This window comes from Bufo gargarizans, chromosome 6 (assembly GCF_014858855.1).
Source record: "Bufo gargarizans isolate SCDJY-AF-19 chromosome 6, ASM1485885v1, whole genome shotgun sequence".
NCBI classification, from domain to species: domain Eukaryota; kingdom Metazoa; phylum Chordata; class Amphibia; order Anura; family Bufonidae; genus Bufo; species Bufo gargarizans.
Window position 1 is genome coordinate 376,370,397 of NC_058085.1, and position 17,458 is coordinate 376,387,854.

The window sequence follows — 17,458 nt, forward strand, 5'->3', positions numbered from 1 at the left end:
CAGTGACCGGATAACACCGCCATACAGTGACCGGATAACACCTCTGTACAGTGACCGATAACACCGCCATACAGTGACCGGATAACTCCTCTGTATAGTGACTGGATAACACCTCTGTACAGTGACCGGATAACACCGCCATACAGTGACCAGATAACATTCTGTACAGTGACCGGATAACACCGCCATACAGTGACCGGATAACACCTCTGTACAGTGACTGGATAACACCGCCATACAGTGACTGGATAACTCCTCTGTATAGTGACTGGATAACACCTCTGTACAGTGACCGGATAACACCTCTGTACAGTGACTGGATAACACCGCCATACAGTGACCGGATAACTCCTCTGTACAGTGACTGGATAACACCTCTGTATAGTGACCGGATAACACCTCTGTACAGTGACTGGATAACACCTCTGTATAGTGACCGGATAACACCTCTGTATAGTGACCGGATAACACCTCTGTACAGTGACCGGATAACACCGCCATACAGTGACAGGATAACACCTCTGTACAGTGACCGGATAACACCGCCGTACAGTGACCAGATAACACCTCTGTACAGTGACTGGATAACACCGCCATACAGTGACCGGATAACACCTCTGTACAGTGACTGGATAACACCGCCATACAGTGACCGGATAACTCCTCTGTACAGTGACCGGATAACACCTCTGTACAGTGACCGGATAACACCTCTGTATAGTGACTGGATAACTTCTCTGTATAGTGACTGGATAACACCTCTGTACAGTGACTGGATAACACCTCTGTATAGTGACCGGATAACACCTCTGTACAGTGACTGGATAACACCGCCATACAGTGACCGGATAACAGCGCCAGACCGTGACCGGATAAAAGGGTATAAGGGGGCCCAGTACAGGGAATGACTAGGGGCACTGCACAGGGTGTGGTAAGAGGGCACAATGCAGGGTATAAGGGTGCACAGTATGGGGTGAGGGGCACAGTACAGGGTGGGGGGCACAGTCACATGACCATGTGACATTAGAAGGTCCTTATGGTGAATGCGGTTCATACGCCACCATAATGAGAGGCAGAGGAGTGAGACAGGGGTGCGATTATGTGGCTAGAGATTAAAAATGTACCTGTCGGCCAGTACAGGCCCCCAAAAATTAGCCAATAGGCATTCACCTGACAGCAAAGAACTTTGGATTCTGTGGCTGGAGGTACATTAGATGTTCGCAGGATAAATATATAAGTGTCGGCCATTACAGGCCTCAAAAATTAGGCATTCACTGGACAGAAAAGGCCTTTTATGCCGCTGTATTTACCTAAGACAGGGACCATGATTTGTTCTGGGTGGTGGCGGATATGTGTGGGCTGGCATGAGGAAATTCAATTACACGTGGTCGAGTCGACATGTGTTGAATTCCTCCAAGATCCATGCCTCATTCATTTTTAGAAATGTGAGGTAGTCCACACTGTCGTGAGCTAGGCGAGTGCGCTTATCGGTCACGATCCCGCCTGCTGCGCTGAGCATCCTTTCGGATAGGACACTCGACGAGGGGCAAGCCAACAGGTCCATGGCAAATTGCGCCAGCTCTGGCCACAGGTCAAGCGCACACCGAGTAGTTCAGGGGTTCCCCGCGTCTCAAAGCGTCCACATCGGCCATTAACCCGAAGTAGTCGGACACCTGTCGGTCTAGGCGTTCCCTGAGGCTCTGTCGGTCTAGGCGTTCCCTGAGGCTGGATCCGGAGGGCGGCTGTCGATGGGTTGGCTGCAGGAATGATCTCATATCAGAAGTGACCAACACATCTTCAAACTGCCCTCCTCTTCCATGTGCTGTTGGATTGGTACCCGCAACAGTTTCTCTGTGAGTGGAAATTCCTCTGCCAGCGCCCGCAACAGCAGAATGCAGCATCTCTCACAGCAAGGCCTGGAAATGCAGCATTCTGACAGCCCTCTGTGATGCTGGTAACATTTCCGCCATTTTGTGTTTGTATCGGGGGTCTAAGTATGTTGACACCCAGTACTGGTCCTTGCCCTTTATGCTTTTTATACCGGAGTCTCTCTTCAAACACTGGAGCACGAAGGCCCCCATTTGCACTAAACTGGAAGCAGTGGAGCGGCCTGGCTCCTGCTCATCATCCAGGATAATGTCGTCCTCGTTCTCCTTCCCCAGCCACGGACAACACCGGGGATCCCAGAAACGTTTAAACCATGCTCTTCTTGCTCCTCCTCTGCCCCGGCACCATCCTCCTCTGACTCCTCTTCAGACTCCTGTTGACTTGTCTCAGATGGCGTAGTCCCCCCTGGGAATTCATCCAGCATTGCGACTGCCTCATCTTCCTGCTCCTCGACGGCTTGATCAATGACACGACGCAATGCACACTCCAGAAAGAAGGCGTAAGGTACGATGTCACCGATGGTGCCCTGGCTGCGACTGACCAGTTTGCTGATCTCATGAAATGGCCTCATACGTCGCGCATGAGCAGCCACTGGCGCAGTGAAAAAAATAACAAGCCCTCCAGGACCTGTCCTGCCGCAGAGTTCGTACAGATAGTCGTTAACGGCACGTTGCTGCTGGAGCAGCCTATCAAGCATGTACAAGGTGGATTTCCATCGTGGCGGGCAGTCACAAATCAGACGTCTGACGGGCAGGTGGTGTCGCCGCTGAACATCAGCAAGGCCATGGCCGTTTGAGATCTTCTAAAATGGCCAGAGATTTTCCTGGCCTGCAGCAAGACGTCCTGGACCCCGGGGTATTTGGCAATGAATCGCTGCACGACCAAGTTCAGGACGTGTGCCATGCACGGCACGTGTGACATTTTGCCCTGTTTCAGCGCGCTCAGCAGATTGGCACCATTGTCGCACACCACTTTACCAACTGTAAAATTGACCACAAAGCTGAAAGCAGTGCAGCACCGGTGTGGCTCTTGGGTTCCAGGCACAACAGCTGCAGCACAGCATGGCAACGTCTCACCTGGCAAGTCAAATAGGTTCTGGGGAGCTGGGGGGTGTAGCGGAAGAGGCGGTAGCAGTGGAAAAGGAGGAGTCAGCTGAGGAGGAGACTGAGGATGTAGGAGGAGGAGGAGAAGAGGCAGGCCTTCATGCAATCCGTGGCGGTAACACCAAATCTACACGGGTGCCACGGGTTACATGCTTGACGGCCGTCAGGAGGTTCACCCAGTGGGCAGTAAAAGTTATGTACCTTCCCTGCCCATGTTTGCTAGACCCGTGTCAGTGGTCAGATGTATCTTGGCACAGACAATGTGTGCCAGAGATACATTCACTTGCCGCTGAACGTGGCCATATAGCTCTGGGATGCCCTTCTGGGAGAAATATTTCCCTCCGGGGACCTTCCATTGCGGTGTACCAATCGCTGCAAATTTTCTAAAGGCCTCCGAGTCCACCAGTTTATATGGCAGTACTTGGTGGGCTAGCAGTTCTGACAAGCCAGTGGTCAGCCGCTGGTCAAGAGGGTTATCCGGCGTCATCAACTTTTTACGCTCATACATTCGGGCCACGGAAGCCTGCCTTGTGCCAGATGAACGCAACAATGGCACGGTGGAAGGTGGAGGACAAATGGGAGGAGAGAGGAGAAGGAGAAGAGGCAGGACGGGGAGAGACGGGAGTGTGGCTTTGTGGGTTCTGACGGTGTTGCTCCCACTGGGCTCGGTGATGGGAGGCCAGGTGCCTTCTTAAGGCTGTCGTCCCTAGGTGAGTGTTGGGCTTAGCGCGACCTATGCGTTGACAGCACAGGCTTCAGATGGCAACACTATTATCAGCAGCTGACACGTTAAAAAAAAGCCCACACTGCGGAGCCATGTGCCGGTGTCCTGGGAGCACCAGATGTGACCGTGCATGGTGGATGGCTCACTCCAGATACATTAGCAGTCTGCTTTTTGCCTCCTGTGCACTGCGAGTTCTGCCTGCTTCTCCTCCTTCTCCTCCCTATCTGCTGCTCCGTCTCTCCCTCTGAACTCCCCTCCTCTTCCTCTTTTGTGGGCACCCACATGATGTCATCGACACGTCATCATCGCCACCTTCACCACCACTGACATTAGAGATCTCGGAGTAGGCAGCAACAGCGGGGACCACCCTTCTTGGGCTGATCTGGGTGCTGTCGTCAGACCGCTGGGTGGCGGCCGTTGCTACCTCCTCTTCCTCATCCGATGCCAAGAATGGTAAGGTCTGGGAATGGATGGGAAAATAATTCTTATGACTTGAGCGAAGAGGATATGGTGATGGTGGTGTCTTTAAGAGTGCACACAACAGAGAGTGAGGAGGGTGCAGAAGCGGAAGGCTGAGTGAGCCACTCAACCAAGTCTGGTGCCTCCTTTTATGTTATAAAGTACAGTCCTGATCAAAAGTTTAAGATCACTTGAAAAAGGGCAAAAAAATCATATTTTACATTGTTGGATCTTAACAAGGCTCCAAGTAGAGCTTCAACATGCAACAAGAAGAAATAGGAGTGAGACAGAACATTTTTTTAGCATTTAATTAATTGAAAATAACGATTAAACTGAAACCGGCTGTTTTTCAGCTGATCCACATTTTAGGACCACCTGCCTTTAAAAGGCCCAATCTGTGCAGAGATGTGGATTCATTGTCATTTTCTGTCAGGTAGTCACACGTTGTGATGGCAAAAAACTCTCTCTTTTTGAACGTGGTCGGGTTGTTGAGCTGCATAAGCCGGGTCTCTCACAGCGCGCCATCGCTGCTGAGGGGGGACGCAGTAAGACAGTCATTTGGAATTTCTTAAATGATCCTCAGGGTTATGGAACAAAAAAGTCAAGTGGAAGACCCAAAAAATGTCATCAGCACTGAGCCGGAGGATCCAATTGGCTGTCCGACAAGACACTGGACGATCCTCGACCCAAATTAAGGCCCTTACTGGTGCTGACTGCAGCCCCATAACCATCAGACGGCATCTGAGACTGAAGGGCTTCAAAAACAAAAAACGTCTTTAAAGACCTCGTCTCCTTGAATGTCACAGAACTGCTCGTTTGGACTTTGCAAGAGAGCACCAAACATGGGACATTCAAAGGTGGAAGAAAGGTTTATTCTCTGATGAGAAAAAATGTAACCTTGATGGTCCTGATGGTTTCCAACGTTACTGGCATGACAAGCAGATCCCACCTGAGATGTTTTCTACGCGCCACAGTGGAGGGGGCGCCATAATGGTCTGGGGTGCTTTTTCCTTCAGTGGAACAATGGAGCTTCAGGAAGTGCAGGGGCATCAAACGGACGCTGGCTATGTCCAGATGTTGCAGAGAGCATTCCTCATGACTGAGGGCCCTCGTCTGTGTGGTAACAGGACAGCGCTACAGTACACAATGCCCGCAGGACAAGGGACTTCCAGGAGAATAACATCACTCTTTTGGCCCATCCTGCGTGTTCTCCTGATCTAAATCCAATTGAGAACCTTGGGGGATGGATGGCAAGGGAAGTTTACAAAAATGGACAACAGTTCCAGACAGTAGATGGCCTTCGTGCGGCCGTCTTCACCACTTGGAGAAATGTTCCCACTCACCTCATGGAAACGCTTGCATCAAGCATGCCGAAACAATAACGGCGGAGCTACTCATTACTGAGGTCACGTTTGGAGGTTGGATTTCTGTTTTGGGGGGGGGGGGGGTTATTTTTTTTTTGGAGGTGTGGTCCTAAACTTTTGATCAGCTGAAAAACAGCCTGTTTCAGTTTATTCGTTGTTTTCATTAAATTGAAAGCTCAAAAAATGTTTTGTCTCCCTCCCATCTCTTCTTGTTGCATGTTGAAGCTCCACTTGGAACCTTGTTAAGATCCAGCCATGCTAAATAGGACTGTTTTCCATTTTTCAAGTGGTCTTAACCTTTTGATTAGGACTGTATATTATAAGTATATTACACCCCTCAGTAAGTCACACCTATCGATAGCACACCTATACCAGTACTTAAAAGGACTTTTGTGGCCCTATCAGCTAGTATTTGGTGTCCCTAACAGCCTGTCCCTGCTCCACACAGAAACCTCTCCCCTACACTAGCAAAAGACTGAATGTAAAATGGCTGCCACATCAGGTTTATTTGTAAGGTGGGGGGTGTCCATGTGCTGGAACGTCTCGATTGGCTGTCCTGTACCACCTGATGGGTGTGTCATGGGTCAAAGTTGTTCACAATGTAAAAGCATATGGCGGGCATGAATATCGCCATATGTTCTCCTGTTCGGCAAACAGCGAACTAGCAAAGTTCGCCGCGAAACGACCGCCGGGCGAACCGGAAGGCCATCTCTAGAGGAGAGAATAGTGTGAGATTTGTGCACAGCATCGACCTGCTTTATGTACGACCCTGATATTACACATTGGACTCAACATCAAGGGAACATCCTGCGCAGCTTGTGCTTTAAAGAGCCGCTCACACCTATATACGAGCTCACAATAAACCACATGGATTTTACAGCTCAGCCACGTTGTTAAATTCAGCATCTTAATGAAAAATGCCATGCCTGCTGCCCTATTAAATATACTGAGCCTCGGTGGTTTCTGTGTAGAGGTGGTGGGGTTCTATCGGCTTAGACCACCCCTGGAAATCAAATGCAGGAAACTGACTTGACATAAAAGGTGTCAAGCCCGGCTATGTGTGGTGGGTGAGAATCCACTTGTGCTCTATCAGCTTGGCTTTGTGTGGTGGACGATGATCTACTGGTGCTCTATCAGCCTGGCTATGTGTGGTGGGTGAGAATCCACTTGTGCTCTATCAGCTTGGCTTTGTGTGGTGGACGATGATCTACTGGTGCTCTATCAGCCCGGCTATGTGTGGTGTGGTGGGTGAGGATCTACTGATGCTCTATCGGCCTGGCTATGTGTGGTGGACGATGATCTTCTTGTGCTCTATCAGCCTGGCTATGTGTGGTGGGTGAGAATCCACTTGTGCTCTATCAGCTTGGCTTTGTGTGGTGGACGATGATCTACTGGTGCTCTATCAGCCCGGCTATGTGTGGTGTGGTGGGTGAGGATCTACTGATGCTCTATCGGCCTGGCTATGTGTGGTGGACGATGATCTTCTGGTGCTCTATCAGCCTGGCTATGTGTGGTGGGTGAGAATCCACTTGTGCTCTATCAGCTTGGCTTTGGACAATGATCTACTGGTGCTCTATCAGCCCGGCTATGTGTGGTGTGGTGGGTGAGGATCTACTGATGCTCTATCGGCCTGGCTATGTGTGGTGGACGATGATCTACTGGTGCTCTATCAGCCCGGCTATGTGTGGTGGGTGAGGATCTACTGATGCTTTATCGGCTTGGCTTTGTGTGGTGGGTGAGGATCTGGTGATGCTCTATCGGCCTGGCTATGTGTGGTGGGTGAGGATCTACTGATACTCTATCAGCCAGGCTATGTGTGGTGGGCGAGGATCTCTTGGTGCTCTATCAGCCCGGCTATGTGTGGTGGGTGAGAATCCACTGGTGCTCCATCAGTCCGGTGTTACAGCCTCGGTGTTGTACGCTGTGACACCTTTGCCATACATGCTGGTTGCCAGGTGCAATGCATGGTTGTCTGCATGTGTGTTCTTTGCTTCCCTGCTCCTGGTTCCTCCTCTGTCTGATGCTGGAAGGGTTAACTCCTTGGCTGAGTGTGGTCATTGTTATACTAGCTTTGGGGTATGTTGGTTCGGGGATGTTTGCTGGCTACTACCTGGTGTCTGAACTGTGCCTGAGTGTGAACGCGGTGTTCAGTGCGGTCTCTCTGGGCTGCTTTGTTGGCTGGCTGCCTGTTTCCTTGTTGGTGGTTCGGGCGTGCTGGCGGCAATCTTAGGGAAACTTGTTGGTGCTGACACTAATTTATCACTTCCCCCCGTTGTTGTTTGGGTGTTCCTTTAGTTTCCCCTTTATACCTGACATTGTACGGTGGGGGGTTTCTCCCACTCCCTTCCGTGACAGTATGTCCCACTAAGTGGCCCTCAAGGACTGGGCAGACAGAACACCCTGGACTAGAGCAGAGCTCCAGCACCAATGACGGCTGAAGTACAACTGACTCCAGCCAGTGGTGGGTGATGATCCACTTGTGCTCTATCAGCCCGGCTATGCGTGGTGGGTGAGAATCCACTTGTGCTCTCTCAGGCCGGCTATGCGTGGTGGGTGAGAATCCACTTGTGCTCTATCAGCCCGGCTATGCATGGTGGGCGAGGATCTACTGATGCTCTATCACCCTGGTTATGTGTGGTGGGTGACAATCCACTTGTGCTCTATCAGCCCGGCTATGCGTGGTGGGTGAGAATCCACTTGTGCTCTATCAGCCCGGCTATGCGTGGTGGGTGTGAATCCACTTGTGCGCTATCAGCCCGGCTATGCATGGTGGGTGAGAATCCACTTGTGCTCTCTCAGGCCGGCTATGCGTGGTGGGTGAGAATCCACTTGTGCTCTATCAGCCCGGCTATGCATGGTGGGCGAGGATCTACTGATGCTCTACCACCCTGGTTATGTGTGGTGGGTGACAATCCACTTGTGCTCTGTCAGCCTGGCTATGTGTGGTGGAAAAGGAGGAAAATCAGATGGCAGAAGAAGGGCTCCCGTCTGTAGGGCAGGAGAGCACTGGGGTTGAAGTGGGTATGCCAGAGTTGATTAATATTCAGTGTTTACTGTCATTGCAGGCCGGAACAGCAATAATCTGCATATTGCCCCCTCCCCCCAACCATCCAAACTACAGACCAGCAACAGCCCCTGTTTAAAGACTATACAGTGCGGTCTTCGTTATTAAATGGAACACAGCTGCTAATTGGCCGCATGGCTTTTCACTGCAGCATGACCACAACCCGCCCGCAGCAAGGCTGCTCTGTGTGACCGTACCCTAGGGCAGAGGGTATACCTGATTTATAGCGACTCATGACAAATACATTTGTAACAAATCAAATTTCTTGGCTAACTTCAGCGAAGTTGCTGAATACAATTTTTCTAAACTTTGCTTATCTCTATTTATAACTACAGGGGCACAATAGGGATGCCTTAGACAGTAACCACTGAGGGCTCTGTAGGGGGCGATATAACTACTGGGGACAGTATAAAGGTGGATAAATACTACTGGAGGCACTAAAGAGTGGCCTTATTAATACTATGGTGGACATTATTATTAGGCACAATATGGAGGACACTATCACCACTCTTGGGGAGCAGTATCATTATTGGGGCATTATTACTTTAAGGGCTCTCTGGAACAAAATATTTATTTGTAGGACTATTATTACTATAGGGGGACTAATCTGTCTGTATGGCAGTATAATTTCTTCTCCATAATGTTTACTTGTTCCACTGTGTAATTATTGCTCCATTTTCCCAATTCACCTCAAAGGGATGGCTCTTTACTATTTACCTGAGGATAGATAATCAGTATAGCAAAATCAGACAACCCCTTTAAGAAAGAGCAATTTCATTTTGCCATTTTGGGATTAATATCAGTTGAATCAGAGAGAGACCTCCACAAAACATTCAACTGAAAGTGAGACAAGATATGCAAATGTGCATATATTCTTCCTACAAACGAAGAATAGTGTTTTCTGGCATACAATACTCATGCATATTTTTTGGTCTCTGTAATGATAAAGAGCACCTCCAAATAGAACCCCACAAGGCCATAAAACCAAGCAAGGCAAATTTCTCTTGAGACATTCTGTTCTCTTATCCTTCTAGAATAAGAACTAGCTTGCATGTTTCAGTTGAGTGATGTGTATGCTTGGTGGGATATTCTAGTTCTCTTGTCTTATATTCAGGTGATGCAATTTGCCTGCTCCGCCTAGGGCACTGAAATACCTTGCCTCGGCCCTGCACTGATCTCATCCTCCTCTCATGTCGCCCTCAAGGCACTTTACTTGCAGAGTCTGGGGTAAACCTCCTCTCCTGTCACTCCCATGACCCCTGTAACCAGCAGCAGGTCTTGCGCTTTCAGAGGAGACCATGAGGCTGACCTTCATTACGGGGCTCATGGTCATCGGGCTGGTGAATATGAGTGTGTGCGCAATATCGCCTGCCGGCCACGCTTACCTCCTGGTTGATCAGGCATCTTAAAATCCAACATGTAGGACCTTGCTTCCCCAAACAGCAGATATTGGAGGACAGTGGGGTGTCCACATACACATTAGACTGTTGTTTGGTCCTGTGTCCTTCAGTGGGAGGTGCTAACATTTATAAGTAACATTTATGGCACTAGTGCCCTGGAGCAAGGATATTTTGAAGTCTGTACATTTGTGGACATTTCCCTGTTTTCCCTGTGCAAAGTCACCAACTCCTGACTTTCATTCACTTTAAATGGTTAACTTGCACTGACTTATACTATTTAATATTGTGTAACTGCATTGTATATGTTTGTTGTTAATATTTCTTGTTCATTTGCACTGTGTTTGCATGGCACTGTGGAAAGGGTTAATAAACACTGAGAGACTTTTGGGACTTACTAGCTAATAATAAGAAGCTGGTAATTTTCTACAGCTGCCATAGGGTTTAAAGAAGAGCATGTTTTGGAGGGAAAAACCCAAACTTTGTTTACCACCAAAACCAGACAGACTGACCTTTTGAATGTCTGGTTAAGGGTACTTTCACACTTGCGGCAGAGTGGTCCGGCAAGAAGTTCCATCACCGGAACTGCCTGCTGTATCCGGAAATCTGCATGCAAAAGGACAGCATTTGTAGATGGATCTGGACGCAGATCGGTCTCACAAATGCATTGCAAGAACGTATCCGTCTGTTAGCTTGTTATACGGACAAACGTATCCGTTTGTATTTTTTTTCCACATTTTTAACCTCTTCAGGACATAGGGCGTACAGGTAAATCATTGAGCAGGCACTTCAGCTAAATGCGTTTTGCGGCTTTTATCTATTGCGGCGGTGGCGGGCAGTGCAATCGGGTCCCCATGGGGCTGTGCAGGGGACCCGATGGCATGGAAGGCAGTGCGAAGCCTTCCTGAGGCATCTGCGCTGCCTTCCGGTGAAGAGCCTTTGAGATCCAGCCCCCTGGATCTCACAGGCCCCGGAATCTGGATGAGTAATACACACTGTATTACTCATACAGCCAGTGCATTCCAATACAGAAGTATTGGAATGCATTGTCCAAAGTGGGACAAAAAAATTTGTGAAAAAAAGTTGATAAAAATTAAGTTTTCCCCCCAAAAAATTAAAAGTTTCAAGTAAAAATAAACAAAAAAGTAATTTTCCCCAAATATAGTAAAAAAAAATTGGTTAAAAATAGGGGGGGGGGGGGGGAGTATACATATTAGGTATCGCCACGTTCGTATCGACCGGTTCTATAAACATATGACATGATCTAACCCCTCAGATGAACATCATAAAAAATAAAAAATGGGCTAAAGAAACCATTTTTTTGTCACCATACATCTCAAAAAGTGCAACAGCAAGCGATTAAAAAATTAAAAAGGCGTTTGCCCACCAAAATAGTACCAATCTAACCATCACCTCATCCTGCAAAAAATGAGCTCCTAACTGAGACAATCGCCTAAAAAATAAAAAAAACTATGGCTCAGAATATGGAGACACTAAAACATAATTTTTTTTGTTTGAAAAAAGCTGTAAAACTTACATAAATAAAAAAAGTATACATATTAGGTATCGCCGCATCCGTATCGACAGGCTCTATAAAAATATCACATGACCTAACCCCTCAGATGAACATCGTAAAAAATAAAAACTGTGCAAAATAAACAATTTTTTGTCACCTTACATCACAAAAAGTGTAATAGTCAAGTGATCAAAAAGTCACACGCACCCCAAAATAGTGCCAATAAAACCGTCATCTCATCCCACAAAAACTGAGACCCTACCTCAGACTATGGAGACACTAAAACATGACTTTTTTTTTGTTTCAAAAATTATATTATTGTGTAAAACTTACATAAATAAAAAAAAAGTATACATATTAGGTATCGCCACGTCCATATCGACTGGCTCTATAAAAATATCACATGACCTAACCCCTCAGATGAACACCGTAAAAAATAAAAACTGTGCTAAATAAACAATTTTTTGTCACCTTACATCACAAAAAGTGTAATAGCAAGTGATCAAAAAGTCACACGCACCTCAAAATAGTGCCAATAAAACCGTCATCTCATCCCGCAAAAATAATACCCTACCTAAGATAATCGCCCAAAAACTGAAAAAATTATGTCTCTCAGACTATCGAAACACTAAAACATGATTTTTTTTGCTTCAAAAATGAAATCATTGTGTAAAACTTACATAAATAAAAAAAGTATACATATTAGGTATCGCCGCATCCGTGACAACCTGCTCTATAAAGATATCACATGATCTAACGTGTCAGATGAATGTTGTAAATAACAAAAAATAAAAACGGTGCCAAAACAGCTATTTCTTGTTATCTTGCCTCACAAAAAGTGTAATATAGAGCAACCAAAAATCATTGTACCCTAAACTAGTACCAAAAAAACTTCCACCCTATCCCGTAATTTCTAAAATGGGGTCACTTTTTGGGGGTTTCTACTCTAGGGGTGCATCAGGGGGGCTTCAAATGGCACATGGTGTCAAAAAAAACTGTCCAGCAAAATCTGCCTTCCAAAAATCTTATGGCATTCCTTTCCTTCTGTGCCCTGCCGCGTGCCCGTACAGCAGTTTGCGACCACATATGGGGTGTTTCTGTAAACTACAGAATCAGGGCCATAAATATTGAGTTTTGTTTGGCTGTTAACCCTTGCTTTGTAAAAGTAAAAAAAAAAAAATTTTAATGGAAAATCTGCCAAAAAAGTGAAATTCTGAAATTGTATCTCTATTGTCCATAAATTCTTGTGGAACACCTAAAGGGTTAACAATGTTTGTAAAATCAGTTTTGAATACCTTGAGGGGTGTAGTTTCTTAGATGGGGTCACTTTTAAGGAGTTTCTACTCTAGGGGGGCATCAGGGGGGATTCAAATGGGACATGGTGTCAAAAAACCAGTCCAGCAAAACCTGCCTTCCAAAAACCGTATGGCGTTCCTTTCCCTCTGCTCCCTGCCGTGTGCCCGTACAGCTGTTTACGACCACATATGGGGCGTTTCTGTAAACTACAGAATCAGGGCAATAAATATTGAGTTTGGTTTGGCTGTTAACCCTTGCTTTGTAACTGAAAAAAATTATTAAAATGGAAAATCTGCCCAAAAAGTGAAATTTTGAAATTGTATCTCTATTTTCCATTAATTCTTGTGGAACACCTAAAGGGTTAACAACGTTTGTAAAATCAGTTTTGAATACCTTGAGGGGTGTAGTTTCTAGAATGGGGTCATTTTTGGGTGCTTTCTTTTATGTAAGCCTCGCAAAGTGACTTCAGACCTGAACTGGTCTCTACAAAAAAATTTTTTGAAATTTTCTGAAAAATTTCAAGATTTGCTTCTAAACTTCTAAGCCTTGTAACATCCCTAAAAAGTAAAATATAATTCCCAAAATGATCCAAACATGAAGTAGACATATGGGGAATGTAAAGTAATAACTATTTTTGTTGGTATTACTATGTATTATAGAATTAGAGAAATTGAAACTTGGAAATTTGCAATTTTTTTCAATTTTTTGCTAAATTTGGTATTTTTTTATAAATAAAAATGTTTTTTTTTTACTTGATTTTACAAGTGTCATGAAGTACAATATGTGACGAAAAAACATTCTCAGAATGGCCTGGATAAGTCAAAGCGTTTTAAAGTTATCACCACATAAAGTGACTCTGGTCAGATTTGCAAAAAATGGCCGGGTCCTTAAGGTGAAATAAGGCTGTGTCCTTAAGGGGTAAAGGTCTGCGCATGCGCAGACCGGAAGGACGGATCCGGCATTGCAGAATTTTGAATGCCGGATCCGTCACTAGTACGTTCCTATGGAAAAAAATCCCGGATCCTGCATTCAGGCAAGTGAATGGGCTGGAGATAAAACCGTAGCATGCTGCGGTATTATCTCCGTCCTGAACAGTCAAAGACTGAACTGAAGGCGTCCTGATGCCTCCTGAACAGATCGCTCTCCATTCAGAATGCATTAGGATAAAACTGATTTCTTTTCCGGTATTGAGCCCCTAGAACGGAACTCAGCGCCGGAAAAGAAAAACGCAAGTGTCAAAGTAGCCTTAGCTCTGTTGTTATGTCTGGAAACTTGTTTTTGTGTCTGGAAAATCTGCTGTGTCGTTGCCATTGTGTCATTGAAGCTCTAATGTAAGTCTATGAGGGACAGAAAGTGTAACATTGTATCTGTTTGTGCTGAGTTTCTTCACTCCACACCAAATGATATATAAGGAGCAGTCAGAGCCCCTAGTCAGGGGCAGACATACCGCCTGTGCATCCGGTTCAGCTGCACAGGGGCCCAGTGTGGGAGGGGCTCATTCTTGAATACTACTGAGCACTTTCATTGTGGGAGAGCTCACTAGTCTGTAGGCCCAGCGCATATAGACCAAGCGGCTGCCTTAGGGCGCAGAGACAGGGGGGTGAAAAAATTAAATTTTAAATAAATCACTTGCGCCGCCCGCCGCCCTGCCTCTGTGAGCATTTACGCCGTCCCACCAGCTCCGGCCCCACCTCCACCCATCCGGGCCCGGTGCTGTTATATTGCTGTGATCTCGCACCGGGTCTCACATGCCGGAAGACAGGATTGTGGGAGGCTGCGAGCGACGGCAAGACGGCGGGAGCGGAGCAGTCTCACTCTCAGAGCGAGTTAAGTATATATTTTTTTTATGTACACACCGCTGCCTGGCTTCATAACTCACACAGGGGGGCACCGCACCTGGCATTGCACTATATGGCAGGTACCAGGCACCAGCAAATCCTTCACAGGGGCCCGACCCCAGGAGCATAAATATATGGCACTGGCAATAAGTAAACTAAGCAAAAAATGAAATAGATACAGAGGGGCAAAAAATGGAATATATACACAGGGGACAAATGATTATAGAATATATACAGAGGGGGCAAAATGGATATATACAGGGCCTCTGTAAATATTCCATTTTGCCCCCTGTATATACAGTGGATATAAAAAGTCTACACGCCCCTGTTAAAATGTCAGGTTTCTGTGATGTAAAAAAATGAGACAAAGAGAAATCATTTCAGAACTTTTTCCACCTTTAATGTGACCTATAAACTGTACAACTCAATTGAAAAACAAACTGAAATATAAAAATAAAATAATCTGGTTGCATAAGTGTGCACGCCCTTAAACTAATACTTTGCTGAAGCACCTTTTGATGTTATTCCAGCACTCAGTCTTTTTGGGTCTGAGTCTATCAGCATGGCACATTGTGACACACTCTTCTTTGCAAAAACCCTCCAGATCTGTCAGACTGCGAGGGCATCTCCTGGGCACGGCCCTCTTCAGATCACCCCACAGATTGTGAGGGCATCTCCTGGGCACAGCCCTCTTCAGATCACCCCACAGATTGTGAGGACATCTCTTGGGCACAGCCCTCTTCATATCACACCACAGACTGCGAGGGCATCTCCTGGGCACAGCCCTCTTCAGATCACCCCACAGATTGCGAGGGCATCTCCTGGGCACAGCCCTCTTCAGATCACCCCACAGATTGCGAGAGCATCTCCTGGGCACGGCCCTCTTCAGATCACCCCACAGATTGCGAGAGCATCTCCTGGGCACAGCCCTCTTCAGATCACCCCACAGATTGTGAGGGCATCTCCTGGGCACAGCCCTCTTCAAATCACCCCACAGATTGTGAGGGCATCTCCTGGGCACAGCCCTCTTCAGATCACCCACAGATTGGGAGGGCATCTCCTGGGCACAGCCCTCTTCAGATCACCCCACAGATTGTGAGAGCATCTCCTGGGCACAGCCCTCTTCAGATCACCCCACAGATTGTGAGGGCATCTCCTGGGCACAGCCCTCTTCAGATCAGCCCACAGATTGTGAGGGCATCTCTTGGGCACATCCCTCTTCAGATCACCCCACAGACTGCAAGGGCATCTCCTGGGCACAGCCCTCTTCAGATCACCCCACAGATTGCGAGGGCATCTCCTGGGCACGGCCCTCTTCAGATCACCCCACAGATTGTGAGAGCATCTCCTGGGCACAGCCCTCTTCAGATCACCCCACAGATTGTGAGGGCATCTCCTGGGCACAGCCCTCTTCAGATCACCCCACAGATTGTGAGGGCATCTCCTGGGCACAGCCCTCTTCAGATCACCCACAGATTGGGAGGGCATCTCCTGGGCACGGCCCTCTTCAGATCACCCCACAGATTGTCAATCGGATTCAGGTCTGGGCTCTGACTGGGCCATTCCAAAACTTCTATCTTCTTCTGGTGAAGCCATTCCTTGGTTGATTTGGATGTCTGCTTTGGGTCGTTGTCCTGCTGAAAGATGAAGTTCCTCTTCATGTTCAGCTTTCTAGCAGAAGCCTGAAGGTTTTGGGCCAATATTGACTGGTATTTGGAACTGTTCAGAATTCCCTCGAGCTTAACTAAGGCCCCAGTTCCATCTGAAGAAGAGCAGCCCCTTGGCATGATGCTGCCACCACCATGCTTCACTGTGGGGATGGGGTTCTTCTGGTGGTGGGGGTCTAAGGATCTGATAAGGGAGACTGAGGATCTGATAAGGGGTTCTGAGGATCTGATATGAGGGTCTGAGATCTGATAAGGGGGTCTAAGGATCTGATATGACAGTCTGAGGATCTGATAAGGGGGTCTAAGGATCTGATATAAGGGTCTGAAGATCTGATAAGGGGGTCTAAGGATCTGATAAGGGAGACTGAGGATCTGATAAGGGGTTCTGAGGATCTGATATGAGGGTGTGATCTGATATGGGGTGTTCTGCCCAGCACAGTTTAAATTCATTACAAATCACCTCTGCCTCAGTGTTTGGTATTTCTGTGGTGATTAATGTGGTAATAGCACCATCTAGCGGTGTTAAAAATGTACTACACTTTGTTTTTCTGTTAATACAGATTATTTTATTGTGGGAGGTGCTAAGCATTGTGGGAGTGGAATGCATCCTGGGAAAGATAAACCCCCAGTCATCGAAGACACACCAGAAGAGTTGAACTTCTGCATATCTTCTTAAATTCCACCATCCTTGTGCAACATATCTGGTGTGAGAGATCGACCTTGTTTCAGGGACATTATGTTATGCAGAGCTGTTCAGTCAATTGTATTGTCTCAGGGAGAATTTTTGCCTTTGGCAGCAGAAAGGCTAGGTGCACCCCTGCCCCTTGCTACAAATCACTGAGAGAAAAGGGGGCGGGCAGGCACATTCTTTGCACAGTGGCCCTCTTCTGTCTGCCCCTGCCCCTAGTGTTTTAGGGATCAGTGCTTAGAAGAGGAGACTCTGACAGACTATTGATTGACCAGAAGAGGATGGGGATACTGATCCACAGACCAGGAGTCACCAGCCCTGTGACTAAGGAGCCAGCCCAGCTACTGAGCCGCAGATCATGGGTCACCAGTAGTGTTGAGCGAAGCAAAGCATCCAAAGTGGAATTCGATCCGAAGTTTGGGAAAAATTTGATTTGCAACTAATCCGAATTTCCT